Raw genomic sequence first — 15190 nt, forward strand, 5'->3', positions numbered from 1 at the left:
TCTTCCCAACCCAGGAATCGAACCCAGGTCTCCTATATTGCAAGCAGATTCTTTACCGACTGAGCTACAAGGGAAGTCTATGCTCTTTTTAGTTATGTGGAAAGAAAATACTTTAAAGATTTGAGTTAATCAGTAAGTATATGAACTTGGGCCCCAGACAGGTTGTGAGTCTGTACCAGAAGGTCAGGTTTATCTTGGGTGCCCCCTTCCCACACCTGACATCTAGCCCAGGCTCCTTCAATCCCCTGGGTGCTGCCACAAAGTATGAATGTTGGCAGTCTGCTTCAACTGTCTGCTCTCAGCTCCCCTGCCATTCTCCCTGCTTAGGGCTGAGGTGTCAAGCAGCTTCTGTAGGACAGTCATTTCTGACGATTTAGTGGCTTCACGTTTGCAGTTTTAAATGCTTACGTCCTGAAGACGGTCCCCGCCTTCACTGTCCAGCACATTTTTAAGGAACCGTTTCCAGACGGAAGGAGTGGGGATATTTTGTGGCAGATGAGTCTGTGAATACCCTTCAAACCACACCATGTAGAAGTGTCGTATAACATGGTAGCTCCCAGTTCAGCTGTCATCATAAACCGACCGGAATTTTCACATAAACACATTCTGGCACGATTCATTTCTTGGCAGGTCACTTGTGAGCCACATTTAAGACTTACATTAGAAAATGGACTGAGGTCAATTTGACGTTTTAAGGGGTTGGTAATGAAATTGAGGTTAAAGTCTGCACAATTTCTTACCTTGGGTTCACTGTGCTTCGAGGCAGTAATTTGTGAACACGTGTTCATGGAATAGAATCTCTACATGGTAAAAATTTCACTGGTTTTTGGCCAAAATATCAAGGTAAGTTTGCTCCGGTTATCTTGGCTTGGGGAAAAAAAATGTTTTTGTTCCAAGATTATATCATTTTTGCTCTTTTTCTGTGAGATAAAGATGTCTTCTGTCTTCAGAAACAGTGGTGAGAGTACATGGCAGGTGTGGTGTACTGTCCTTATTTGACAACAAAAACTTCAGTACAGTTATGAGGTTATAGTTTCCTCTCCTACCCATTATGTACTCTCCTGGCTGCATTTTTGCCTTTTTCCTTTTATAATAGACTTTTTTTTTTCTTTTAATTCTTATTTTTACTTTATTTTACTTTACAATACTGTATTGGTTTTGCCATACATTGACATGAATCCACCACGGGTGTACATGTGATCCCAAACATGAACCCCCCTCCCACCTCCCTCCCCACAACATCCCTCTGGGTCATCCCGGTGCACCAGCCCCAAGCATGCTGTATCCTGCATCGGACATAGACTGGTGATTCGATTCTTACATGATAGTATACATGTTTCAATGCCATTCTCCCAAATCATCCCACCCTCTCCCTCTCCCCCTGAGTCCAAAAGTCTGCTATACACATCTGTGTCTTTTTTGCTGTCTTGCATACAGGGTCATCATTGCCATCTTTCTAAATTCCATATATATGTGTTAGTATACTGTATTGGTGTTTTTCTTTCTGGCTCACTTCACTCTGTATAATCAGCTCCAGTTTCATCCATCTCATCAGAACTGATTCAAATGTATTCTTTTTAACGGCTGAGAAAGAGACACATGTACCCCAATGTTCATCGCAGCACTGTTTATAATAGCCAGGACATGGAAACAACCTAGATGTCCATCAGCAGATGAATGGGTAAGAAACCTGTGGTACATATACACAATGGAGTATTACTCAGCCGTTAATATAATAGACTTTTTTTAAGCGCACTTTTAAGTTCACAGCACATTTGAGAGCAAGGTACAGAGATTTCCCACATAGACTCTGCCTCGGCCTATACACAGCCTCCTCTATTATCTACATCCCCACCAGATGGTATGTGTGTTACAGCTGATAAACCTGTACTAACACATCATCACTCTAAGGCCATGGTTTACATGGGGTTCACTCTTGTGTTGCACATTCTGTGAGTCTGGACAAGCGTGTAATAACTTGTGTCCATCATTACTGTCTCATATAAAGCAGTTTCACAGCCCTAAAAATCCTCTGTGCTTTTCCCATTAATTCCTCCCCCATCCGAAATAATCCCTGGCAAACAGTGATAGTTTTTCTTTCTCCATAATTTTGCCTTTTCTATATCAGGTAGTTGGAATCATATAGTATACAACTTTTTAACATTGGCTTCTTTCAGTTAATAATGTGCATTTAAAGTCCCTCTACCACCCTTATGGCAGAAAGTGAAGAAGAACTAAAGAGCCTCTTGATGAAAGTGAAAGAGGAGTGTGAAACAGTTGGCTTAAAGCTCAGCATTCAGAAAATGAAGATCATGGTATCTGGTCCCATCACTTCATGGCAAATAGATGGGGAAACAGTGGAAACAGTGTCAGACTTTATTTTGGGGGGCTCCAAAATCACTGCAGATGGTGACTGCAGCCATGAAATTAAAAGACACTTACTCATTGGAAGGAAAGTTATGACCAACCTAGATAGCATATTCAAAAGCAGAGACATTATTTTGCCAACAAAGGTCTGTCTAGTCAAGGCTATGGTTCTTCCAGTGGTCATGTGTGGATATGAGAGTTGGACTGTGAAGAAAGCTGAGCGCTGAAGAATTGATGCTTTTGAACTGTGGTGTTGGAGAAGACTCCTGAGAGTCCCTTGGACTGCAGGGAGATCCAACCAGTCCATTTTAAAGGAGATCAGTCCTGGGTGTTCATTGGAAGGACTGATGCTGAGGCTGAAACTCCAATACTTTGACCACCTCATGCAAAGAGTTGACTCATTGGAAAAGACTCTGATGCTGGGAGGGATTGGGGGCAGGAGAAAAAGGGGACAACAGAGGATGAGATGGCTGGATGGCATCACTGACTTGATGGACATGAGTTTGAGTAAATTCTGGGAGTTGGTGATGGACAGGGAGGCCTGGCATGCTGCAATTCGTGGGGTCGCAAAGAGTCGGACACAACTGAGCGACTGAACTGAACTGAACTGAAGGCCTTCCCTTAGCTTGATGGCTCATTTGTTTTCAGTGCTGAATAATATCCCATTGTCTGGATGTACCACTGTTTATCTGTTCACCTAATGAAGGACCTGTTGATTGCTTACAATTTTTGGTGATTATGAATATAGCTGCTATAAACATTTGCATGTAGGTTTCTGTATGAACTTAAGTTTTTCAATCCTTTGCATAAATACCAAGGAGTGTGACTGCAGGATTATCTGGTAAGAGAATGTTCTTTTATTTCTGACCTTTTAAAATCTTCCTGTTTAAAAATTCATGTGACAGAACAAAGAAATCATTTACTTTTTTATATTCCTCATTATATTCTCTTTTAAAAGACATCTTCCTAGTTTGGGTTAAAGACAAAGGAGTGTCTTTTATTATAGTTATTTGAGAGCACAGACATTTATATCCTATATTTGTAATAACACAAATAATGTATTTAATTAATATGATGCTTAGGAAGTGATAAACATGAACACATCCATTAAAGTTCCTACAGAAATGAAACTTGCTTAATTGACTTTGGTTTTCCAAAGTGTTCTAGTTTGAACAATATGAAATTGTCATTTTTGCAGATTAAAAAAATGGTTAAATATTGGCATTTATGGTTTAGCATAGTATTTGGTATGTGTGAATGCATGCGTGCTCAGTCACTTCAGTCATGTCTGACTCTTTGTGACGCTATGGATGGTAGCCCGCCAAGCTCCTCTGTCCATGGGATTCTCCAGGCAAGAATACTGGAGTGAGTTGCTGTGCCCTTCTCCAGGAACATTTGGTATACACTTTGGGAAATACCATTTTAAGAGTGAAAATATAATGTTGAGTCTGAGGTATTTTTATGAATGAGTTTCTACAAAGTCTTTAAAACTCTGTGGGAGGGAAAAATTGCAAGATATAAAATAATTGCTTGGCATTATTTAGAAAAACTTGGCTTGAATTGTGACGCTGAAAATTTGGGTTTGAATCTTGACCTCTGGGGCTTCCCCCGTGGCTCAGTAGTAAAGAATCCACCTACAATTCAGGAGCCACAGGAGTCACTGGTTCAGTCCCTGGGTTGGGAAGATCCCCTGGAGCTGGAAATGGCAACCCACTCCAGTATTCTTGCCTGGAGAATCCCATGGACAGAGGAACCTGGCGGGCTACAGTCAGACACGACTAAAGTAACTTAGCACAGCACACAGCCCAGCCCATTTTCCCTTTGTCTGCTTAGGTCTACTCTCTGCCATATCTCAAGCTTCTCGATCCTAGTGGTGGACATGCATGGACCAGCTTGGTGCCTTCTAGCCGGTTCCCCCAGTGAAGAGCTCCGGCAGGAGACAAGAGGTGCAGGGAGGAGAGTGGTGTCAGGCTGTGCTATATCTCCCTTTCAGATTCCCTCAGTCAGCGCTCACTGTTCTTCTCAAGAAGCTGTGTCCATACAGTATCTTTCCAGGTTTCTATACACCCAGTAACTACACTTCTACTTGGGCTTTTCCAAATCCAACATTTGTAAGGAAACCCTCTCAAATAACCCCCTGGAAGTGTGTCGTATCTTTCATTTTGGATTTTCAGTGATAGAGTTCCCAAAAGAACAGTGTCAAGCCCATGAAACCGACATCCCCATGTCCCGGGAACCCCCTTCAGCATCAAGCTGGGATATCTGGTCAACCTCCCTGCACCCATGACTGAAAGTGCCTCTTTCCACTCGTGCAGTTTCTGAGCCATCTTTTCCCCTTTGAGGAATCCAGCTATAAAACTAAGTCAGGCTGGAGCCTTTCTAAAACAAAGGCTTGAATCCCCTTGAAAAATGTAAAAGAGCGTATCCCTCAAGCCCCAGAAGCCTCGCTGCTCTTCTGTAGGTAGAAGCTGGAAAAAGCCCATTTATTTTTCTTAATAATCCTGAAACATAAAAAGAAGAGGTACTTTATGTGTAAGTTAGATAATGCTGCTATTCCTAAGACAAGCTAATGTTAGACTGTGAAGCATTGCCACTAATCTGTGATTTCAAAGGGGCTTCCCTGGTATCTCAGGTGGTAAAGTATCTGGCTGCAATGTGGGAAACCCAGCTTTGATCCCTAGGTTGGGAAGATCCCCTGGAGGAGGGCATGGCAATCCACTCCACTATTCTTGCCTGGAGAATTCCATGGGCAAATAGTTGGACATGATTGAGCAACTAACAGTTTCACTCTCATGATTTCAAAATAAAATTTAAAAAATAATGGAACTTAAATATTCTCCTCAAATAATTGATACTTCAAGTATGACCTTTGTTACAAAACAAAAATGACATTTATTCAAACAAAAATGACATTTATTCAATAGTATAAAATTAGTTTTCTTGGTAAACCATTTTAACTTGATAGTATGCCAATACTATGTGAACTCTGCTTTGTAGGTGTAACTTAATCATTGAAGGGACAAGCTTATTTGAGTAGTTTTCTCAGACATTTGAATTATCAGACTTTCCTCAATAAACTTAAAGCAGGAGAATTTAACATCAGCGTTGTTCTCCTCAATCACAGAATCCCATACCTGACTGGGGCTTTTTACTTTTGACTGCTTGTCTGTTATTAAGACACCTTCTTCAGCTGCCTTCCATATTCCCACCCTGTCCTGGTCCTCCTTCTTCCAGTGGCCACCCCATTAGAGTCTTTTCCCTGGCTCTCATCTTTCCTTCCCCAAGCTGTGAAGGCTGGATGCCGTGAGGAACATCCTCGTGTCTCTCTCCTCCATCAGTAGCATCTCCTTGGGCCTCACCAGCCAGCCTCCTGAGCCCTCCCCAGGATCCTCAACTGCCAGTCCAGGGTCTCTCTCTGGTTTCACGTGGAGACAGAAACAGGAGACTTGGCACATGAAACGTGACCACATTCCAGTTCTCTCCACTCCCAAACCTGGTTTTCTCTAAGCCTTTCCCATCTCAGTGAATGCTAGCTCCATTCTGAGAGTTTCTCATGAGAGAGACTTTGAAGTCATTTTTCACAAACCCCTTCATCTTCTGCCCCCCATCTACTCCAGCCTCACTTTCAGTGAGGCCCATATTCAGAGTCCCAGGTCCAGCCAGTTCTCTCCACCTGTGCACGTGTCCCCTTGGTCTGAGTCCTTCTGGCCTGGACTGCACCTACACAGCTTGCTGATGGACTTCCCTCCACTCCTGCATAAGTGTTTCCTGATCAAAGGAGCCAGGATGGGTCTTTAAAAAATACAGTGGCTTCTTTATTTATTTGGCTGCATTGGGTCTTAGTTGTGAGACATGGTGTCTTCGTTGCATCATGAGGAATCATTCGTTGTGGCACATGGATGCTCTAGTTGTGGTGTGCAGGCTCAGTAGTTATGGCATGCAGGCTTAGTTACTCCATAGCTTGTGGGATCTTAGTCCCCAGACCAGGGATCAAACCTGTGTCCCCTGCATTACAAGGTGGATTCTTAATCATTGGACCACCAGGGAGGTCCCAGGGTGGGTCTTAATGAGGCAACTTGCTTCTGGCCAGAACTCTCCACTGTCTTCCCATCTCAGCCAGAGAGAGTTCTGGTTCTCCCTCTTGCCAGAAATAACAGCTATCAAAGCTTGTATGCAAACTTCTGCAAAAACCTTCTGTGCATTTTCAGTTTTCATCCACAATCACTGCCCCCCAACGCTGTCAGCCTCCTGTGACATCCATGCCAGCAGGAGGCCAGCCTTGCTTGGTAGGCACATGTTTGGTATATGTCCATTTTACATCAGTATAAATGGACATATCTGTTATTAGACAGATCTACTAACATGTATGCATCTTTGTTGAACTTTTAAGCTTTATAATTCTTTATACATATATCTTTACCTAATATTTTCCTCTATGCTTGCTTTTCCTCTTTGCTTGTTAAATGAATCCACAAATGAACAGAATATATTTTAAGGCCTCTTAATCAAAATTAATCACATTGTCACTCACAGTCCCCAAATTCAATGCTCATGTTTCTGATACAGTGTGTGCCCCATCGTGTGAGCATCTTATTTGCAATCTAAAAGACTAAGATTGGGCTTCCCTGGTGGCTCAGATGGTAAAGAATCTGCCTGCGATGCAGGAGACCCAGTTTCAATCCCTGGATTGGGAAGATTCCCTGGAGAAGGGAATGACTAACTCAAGTATTCATGCCTGGAGAATTCCTTGGATAGAGGAGCCTAGTGAGCTACAGTCCATGGGCACAAAGAATCAGACATGACTGAGACTATTGCCTGGGCTGAATGATGAGACTAAGTTCCTGGAGGGCAGAATGTCCAGAACATGATATATAGTCATTGGTTACAAAGTGTTTTCAAACTGAATATACTTGAAAACTTTCTAGTGATGCAAATCTTAAAAATACTAGGATGATTTTGGTTGTGTGACAAGGACCATATCATCTACTGATCTTCTGAAAAGGTTGTGTTTTATTACTGACATCAGCTTCACTCAAAGATGTTAATAGAAAAGCCTTTAATAATAAATATTTAAATGCTAATTTTAGTGATAAAGATTCTCCCACCCCTGAGTTATCTTCTATCCCAATGTTAGTAGTTAAGATAAATAGTCCTTATATAATATCTGTTATCAGTAGAAGTGGTCAGGATAGATTGTTTTCACTGCTAAAAAACACATTAGACAGATATAAGAACATGTATGCATCTTTGTTGACCTTATACGTTTTATAATTCTTTATACATTTATCTTTACCTAATTATTTTGATACCAGGTAGAAACCAAGCAGTCCATTTTCATTTTATAAAGATTAATACCCATTTTAATTTAAATGAACATAGTTTAATCTCTCATTTGTTAAATTTCCTTATTTTATTTAATAAAAATGATCGTTCTTCCCAGCGTTAAGGCAACCTTGGGTAGAGAACGACTGGTTATTGGTGGTGACCCTTAACCACAGTGCTGTATGTCCACGTGCAGGCTCAACAGGCTGCTGACGGAGCGGCTGCACACCACGCCTTCCTTCTGTGGAATTTACCTGCCCTGTGCTGTAGAACAGCACCCCCTGCCCTAGAAAGGAGAACTACCAGTGCTCACAAGATATTCAAAGCCCACTCAAGGTCCATTGTCCTGCCAGCTCCACACAGCATGTAACACATGAGGACAAGAACTGACGAGTGCAATTATGTTACTTGTAATCAGCCTAACACTTTTCATTAAAGCTTAATTACCATTTAATCATGCATAAAATGCAAGAAAATGGAGTTCAGTTCACAGGAGTGACCTTTACTCTGGGGGTTAAATAAACAGCGGCTGAGCCTCTAGCAGTCAGACTTCTCGGCCCTCTCACCCAAGGGAAGATGGGCTCCAGGGCGATCTCGCTTCCTTGGAGTCCCAAGATGGATTTCCTGTAAATAGCGGCCATAACTACGCAACATCCCACCCTGATTTACTTTGCTGCTGCTGCTGTCACTTCAGTCGTGTCCGACTCTGTGCGACCCCATAGACGGCAGCCCACCAGGCTCCCCCATCCCTGGGATTCTCCAGGCAAGAACACTGGAGTGTTTGTTGTGATCGGCTTTTCAAAACACTGTCTAGGTTTGTCGAAGCTTTCCTGCCGAGAAGCAGTCGTCTTCTGCTTCCATGGCTGCATCACCGTCTTTCACTCTCTTCATCCTCATCAAGAGGCTCTTTGCTTTCTGCCATCAGAGTGGTATCATCCACATATCTAACGTTGTTGATGTTTCTCCTGCCTATCTGATTCCAGCCTGTAGCTCATCCAGCCTGGCCTTTCACATGATGTGTTCAGTATTTAGGTTAAATAAATGGACAGCCCTGTCATACTCCTTTCTCAATCCTGAACCAATCAGTTGTTTCATACAGGGTTCGAACTGTTGCTTCCATACATGACTACTGGAAAAACCATAGCTTTGACTAGATGGACCTTTGTCAACAAAGTAATGTCTCTGCTTTTTAATATGCTCTTTAGGTTGGTCATAGCTTTTCTTCCAAGGAGCAAGCATCTTTTTTGTTGTTTGTTTTTCCCTTATTTCCAGTATAGTTTTTTTTTTTAATTTTACTTTATAATACTGTATTGGTTTTGCCATACATTGACATGAATCTGCCATGGGTGTACATGAGTTCCCAATCCTGAACCCCCCTCCCACCTCCCTCCCCATATCATCTCTCTGGGTCATCCCAGTGCACCAGCCCCAAGCATCCTGTATCCTGTATCGAACCTAGACTGGTGATTTGTTTCTTATATGATATTATACATGTTTCATGTTTCAGTGTTCCAAATCATCCCACCCTCTCCCTCTCCCACAGAGTCCAAAAGTCTGTTCTATACATCTGTGTCTCTTTTGCTGTCTCGCATACAGGGTTATCATCTTTCTAAATTCCATATATATGTATTAGTATACTGTATTGGTGTTTTTCTTTCTGGCTTGCTTCACTCTATATAATAAGCTCCAGTTTCATCCACCTCATTAGAACTGATTCAAATGTATTCTTTTTAGTGTCTGATTAATACTCCATTGTGTATATGTATCACAGCTTTCTTATCCATTCGTCTGCTGATGGACATCTAGGTTGCTTCCATGTCCTGGCTATTATAAACAGTGCTGCGAGGAACATTGGGGTACACGTGTCTCTTTCAATTCTGGTTTCCTTGGTGTGTATGCCCAGCAGTGGGATTTCTGGGTCATAAGGCAGTTCTATTTCCAGTTTTTTAAGGCATCTCCACACTGTTCTCCATAGTGGCTGTACTAGTTTGCATTCCCAGCAACAGTGTAAGAGGGTTCCCTTTTCTCAAGTGGTAACCTGCAGAACTTGTGCACACATCACAGCCAGGCTGTCAACAATGGCCAGTCAGCAGGCAGAACATCTATCACCCAAAGCTTCCTCAAGATGTCCTTTCAGCCACCCACTGCCCTCCTGATGCCTCCTGGAAATCTCTAATGTGCCCTCCATTTCCATAAGCAAGGTGAAAAGACAGCCTTTGGAATGGGAGAAAATAATAGCAAATGAAGCAACTGACAAACAACTAATCTCAAAAATATACAAGCAACTTACGCAGCTCAATTCCAAAAAAATAAATGACCCAATCAAAAAATGGGCCAAAGAACTAAATAGACACTTCTCCAAAGAAGACATACAGATGGCTAACAAACACATGAAAAGATGCTCAACATCACTCATTATCAGAGAAATGCAAATCAAGACCACAATGAGGTACCATTTCACACCAGTCAGAATGGCTGCGATCTAAAAGTCTACAAGCAATAAATGCTGGAGAGGGTGTGGAGAAAAGGGAACCCTCTTACACTGTTGTTTGGAGTGCAAACTAGTACGGCATCTTTTGATTTCACGGCTACAGTCACCATCTGTAGTGATTTTGGAGCCCAAGAAAATAAAGTCTCTCACTGTTTCCATTGTTTCCTCATCTATTTGCCATGCAATGATGGGACCGGATGCTGTGATCTTAGTTTCCTTAATGTTGAGTTTTAAGCCAACTTTTTCACTTTCATCTTTGGCTACAAAGAATGTAATCAATTTTGTCTCAGTGTTGACTTTTTGGTGATGTCCGTGTGTAAAGTGATCTCTTGTGTTGTTGAAAAAGGATGCTTGCTGTGACCAGTGATCTCTTCATGGACTGCTGCCTTGTTGTCGTGATGGGGCTTGCATAATTAAAAAATAGCCAATGTTATAATATAAACATAGTAGACTCAGACCCTACTATAAGCAGCAGAAATGGTACAAGGTCAATTGTTACAAGAAAGTAAGTGACTTCTGAATTTGAAAATGAAAATCTGTAGTGTAGGGGGATTTATCATCTAGTTTAATAGCTGCAATATAAATAGCTCTTGGATTATTATATTTTGATTTAATTAGCATGAAATATGTGACTCGGGCTTTTTTACTTTAATGGAATTCACATTCTGCATTGTGGAAAATCAAAGTGATTGATTTATTTCTGTTGCATGTTGAAGTTTTTTTTTTTTAATTGTAGGATTCAATTTACACTTACGTTTGATAGTCTACTTTAATGACATATTTTCATAGCTATTAAGTGCTTATTCAGTACAAAGACCATGAAAGCAAATGTTCCACTTTTGAAACATTGTTACAGAGGACATTTGAGTAGCAGATCATAAAAGGTATTTAATGTTTTCTTATAATAACGTCACCCTTCTGTCAAGTGTTTTAATACCTGTGCTTTCACTGACAAAGTAAAATCTTTCATGCATTCTGAGGTTTCAAGGTATCTATCTTAAGAATCAGTTCAATTCAGTTGCTCAGTCATGTCATATCCAACTCTTTGCGACCCCATGGGCTGCAGCACACCAGGTTTCACTGTCCATCACCAACTCTGGGAGCTCAATCAAACTCATGTCTGTCAAGTTGGTGATGCCATCTGAAGAATCTTGTACTTAACTTTATTTTCCTTCCCTGTGGCTCACAGTAATAGCATTAATGAAGCCTCTCAGTAAGTAGTAATTGTGTTAACTTGAAAGGACTTTTGCTTGATTTAGTATATTTTTTTAAAAATTCTGAAATAGTCATTATCCCCAGGAATTGGTTAAACTGACAATATATAGTCTGCAACTTCAGATTTGCCAATATCCACCCATCATTTCACAATCCAAAGCCCACGTTGCTTTCTGCATGAAGTATGCAGAAATACACAATTCCTGTATTGAATCCTAATGCTTCATCCCTTCAAGTTTTGAAATTAAACATGAGTATATACCTACATGGAACTTCCTTGGTGGCTCAGTGGGTAAAGAATCCACTTGCAATGTGGGAGACTCAGGTTCAATCCCTGGGTCGGGAACCCCTGGAGGTGGGCATGGCAACCCACTCCAGTATTCTTGCCTGGAGAATCCTGTGAACAGAGGAGCCTGGTGGGCTACAGTCCATGGGGTTGCAAAGAGTCAGATGACTGAGGAGCTAATCACATACATATATATATATACCTACACAAAAATAATTTTAAATGTAAAATGATTTGTACTCATTTTATATAATTCAAGTGAATACTAAAATCCAGGCATATACGCATGTGTATATATATATTTATACAAAGAAGCTTGTGTGTATATAAATCTTTCTCTCTTCTGCACTCGGTGCTTATTGCTGCACAGGGTCCTGTCTCTTGTTGCAGCATGCAGGCTCTCTAGTTTTGCACACAGGCTCTGGAGCATTTGGCGTTAGTTGCCCTGTGGCATGTGGAATCTTAATTCCCTGACCAGGGATTGAACCCATTCTCCCTGCATTGGAAGGCAAATTCTTAACCACTGGACCACCAAGGAAGTCCCTACACAAATTTTTAAATTAAACTTTTTCTTTAAAAATACTTGTAAATTCACATGCCCATGTAAGAAGTAAAACAGATCCCGTGGACCCTTAGGAAGTTCCTCCCAGGGTAACCTGCAGAACTAGTGCACACATCACAGCCAGGCTGTCAACAATGGCCAGTTAACAGGCAGAACATCTGTCGCCCAAAGGTTCCGCAGGATGTCCTTTCAGCCACCCACTGCCCTCCTGATGCCTCCTGGCAATCTCAAATGTGCCCTCCATTTCCATAACTCTGCCGTTCCCAGAACATCATATGAAAGGAATCGTGTAGGATGTAGTCTCTCAGGAGACTTTTTCTCTCAGTTTAGTGCTGAGGAGATTCACTGGGGCTGCAATGTGTTCCCTGGGTTCATCCCTGTATGCGGCTGAGAAATATTCTATTGACTGGACGTACCAGCTTGTCTAATCATTCACTCACTGAAGGACATTTAGCTTGTTTCTAGCTTGGGACCATTATGAATGGAGCTGCCATAAACATTCGTGTACAAGTTTTTGTGTGAACCTAAGTTTTCATTTATCCAGGATAAATGTACAGAAGTGTAATTTCTGGGCTGAATGGCAATGGAATGTTTAGATTTTAATGGCCAAATGATTGTCCAGAGGGCCTGTACCATTTTACATTTCTACCAACAATGTATAAGTGACTCCTTTCCTCTGTATCCTCACCAGTATTTGATGTTGTCTGTTTATATGATATAATTAGCTGCACTAATGTGTGCAGTGACATCTCTTTTCAATTCCCGAATGGCCGGTGATCTTGAACATCTTATTACATATTTATTTGCCATCTGTACATTCTCTTCAGGGACACGTTTTTTCATGTCTTTTGTTCATTTTCTGGTTGAATATTTTCACGTTTTCCTTTTATTTTTTTGCATCTTCAGAATTCTTGATATATTTTAGATACTAGTCTTTTGTCAGATATGTGAATTTTAAACTGGTTTTCTTTGTCTTCATATTGTCTATCCATCTTCTTAACAAAATCTTTTTGGGGAAAAAAAGTTTTTAATTTTGAAGTTTAGTTTATTAATTGTTGTTTTTATAGATCATGCTGTTGTTGCCATGTCCTTGCCTAGCCCTAACTCCTCAAGATTTTTCTCCTAGACATTTTTCTGAAAGTTTTATGGTTTTACATTCTGTATTTAAAGCTGTGATCAACCATGAATTAACTTCTGTGGAAGATGTGAGGCTTGCATCAAGGCTGGCTATTTCCCCAGTGCCGTGTGTTACTTTTGAAATCCACGGGGGGGGATTTGTGAAATGTGCATCCATCACTTTGAGCAGCCATCACTTCTGTTCTTGACCTTGGAAGATCTTAGAAAACTCTGTGTCTCCAGTTCCTGAAGCACTTTGATGTTGTCAGGTGGGAGAGGAGGAATGTAGACCGAATTAGTGGACCTTGGTAGAATTTGGACCCACGTTCTTTCTTTAATGTGGAGCCTGGGATTGAGCGGAAACACTGCATTAAATGAATTGAGATTCCTCCTTCCTGTGTGTTTTCCAAACCTTTTCCAACCGCTGAAGCACTGATGGAGTTCTGGTGGCCAGCTCATGTTTATCCTGTCAAACACAGTCAGTGGCCCTCCAGAAGGAGATTTCCCTTTTCTGTGCTATGATCTAACCCAGAGAGCAACTTTTCAGAGAAAATGGCAACCTGACACTTGCACAGAGAATTCATTCAGCTTTCTTAACCCAAGAACAGGCGCTCTTAATACGCAGGTTAAGATCTGAAGATTAGAATATGTCTGCCTCTGATGAGAAGCGTACTGGGGTCACTGTGTGTGTTTTTCCATGTACGTGGTGAGCATTCTCTCTGGTACATTATGAAAGGGTATTTTAAGATAATAAATGTACACAAAGCAGACTTTGCTTCTGTGAATGAATAACCAGTCAGTAAATATACTTTTAAGTGATGTTAAGTTTTTCTTTTTTTTTTTTTAAAGCAAGTGGACTTGACACCTTTAACAGGACATGGTCCAAATGCTCGATTTTTTTTTAGTTAGGATAGAAAGAGAACACAACTTTGCACATTGTTTTTGAATGCATATATTCTATACAGTCTCCAGTGTCAAAAATGACTTTAACCATTTGGAAATAAATTCGAGTCCACTGTATTTCTCAAGATTCAGTAGTTCTACATCATCACTGCTGCCTTGTACAAACAAAATGTCAGGTCCCTGGCTTTTATGCTAAGAGAATCACAGGTTCGGGCCATTCAAGCCTGTTGGAGTGGTTCTAGATTCAGGAGTCAAGGAGTGGAGATATATCTTAGATCCCACTAGGCTTGTGGAAGATTCTATATGACTTGAAACATTCTAGAGAACCCCTGCCTGGGGAAATTGAAAAACACAATGTATACACCTCAGGAATAGTATCTTGTTCTTCTCAGGTGATAGGAGGATAAGACTGATGCAACTAAAAATATCGTTTCGCTTTTTATGGAAAATAAAAGCTGGAAAGATTCAGTCATTAAAATCCTGTTTGACGAAAAAAAATATTTAAGACAAAATTGAGTGAAAGAAACATACAGCACATAAAAGAATGCAGTCATGAAAAGGAAATGCGTGTATGCCACATCCATGACTCTGCGTGACCCTGAAGGTGGAAAAGCAATTTCTGGCCCTAAAGAAATGTAGTTGGTTGGAGGCTCTCATATTAGTCTCCAAAGAAGCTTTACTGTCATTACCAGAAAGCATTTTTCCACAATGCGTAACTGGGGGAAATAAAACGGTGTTTATTAAAAAAACAAACAAACAAACAAACAAAAACAGCCAATATATTCCCCAGTGCATTGTTTTAAATTGTTTGTTTTTTCCTCATGTCGTCTCATTGTTTTTTGTTTTTGTTTTTTTTTTAATCCAATCTAGAGTACCCTAGGAACATTTTATTTTTATTTTGTAATTCTAAAAGGGAAGAGTAAGAGTT

At 40.9% G+C, this 15190-nt stretch overlaps 1 protein-coding gene across 1 annotated transcript in view; it reads left to right on the top strand.

Annotated features, from left to right (window-relative positions):
* Nucleotides 1-15190, top strand: part of CSMD1 (CUB and Sushi multiple domains 1) — a 1675023-nt gene that overhangs the window by 1396946 nt on the left and 262887 nt on the right. The gene's annotated exons all lie outside the window — the stretch shown is intronic.

The sequence above is a fragment of the Capricornis sumatraensis genome, chromosome 4, assembly GCF_032405125.1.
Source record: "Capricornis sumatraensis isolate serow.1 chromosome 4, serow.2, whole genome shotgun sequence".
Classification (NCBI taxonomy): domain Eukaryota; kingdom Metazoa; phylum Chordata; class Mammalia; order Artiodactyla; family Bovidae; genus Capricornis; species Capricornis sumatraensis.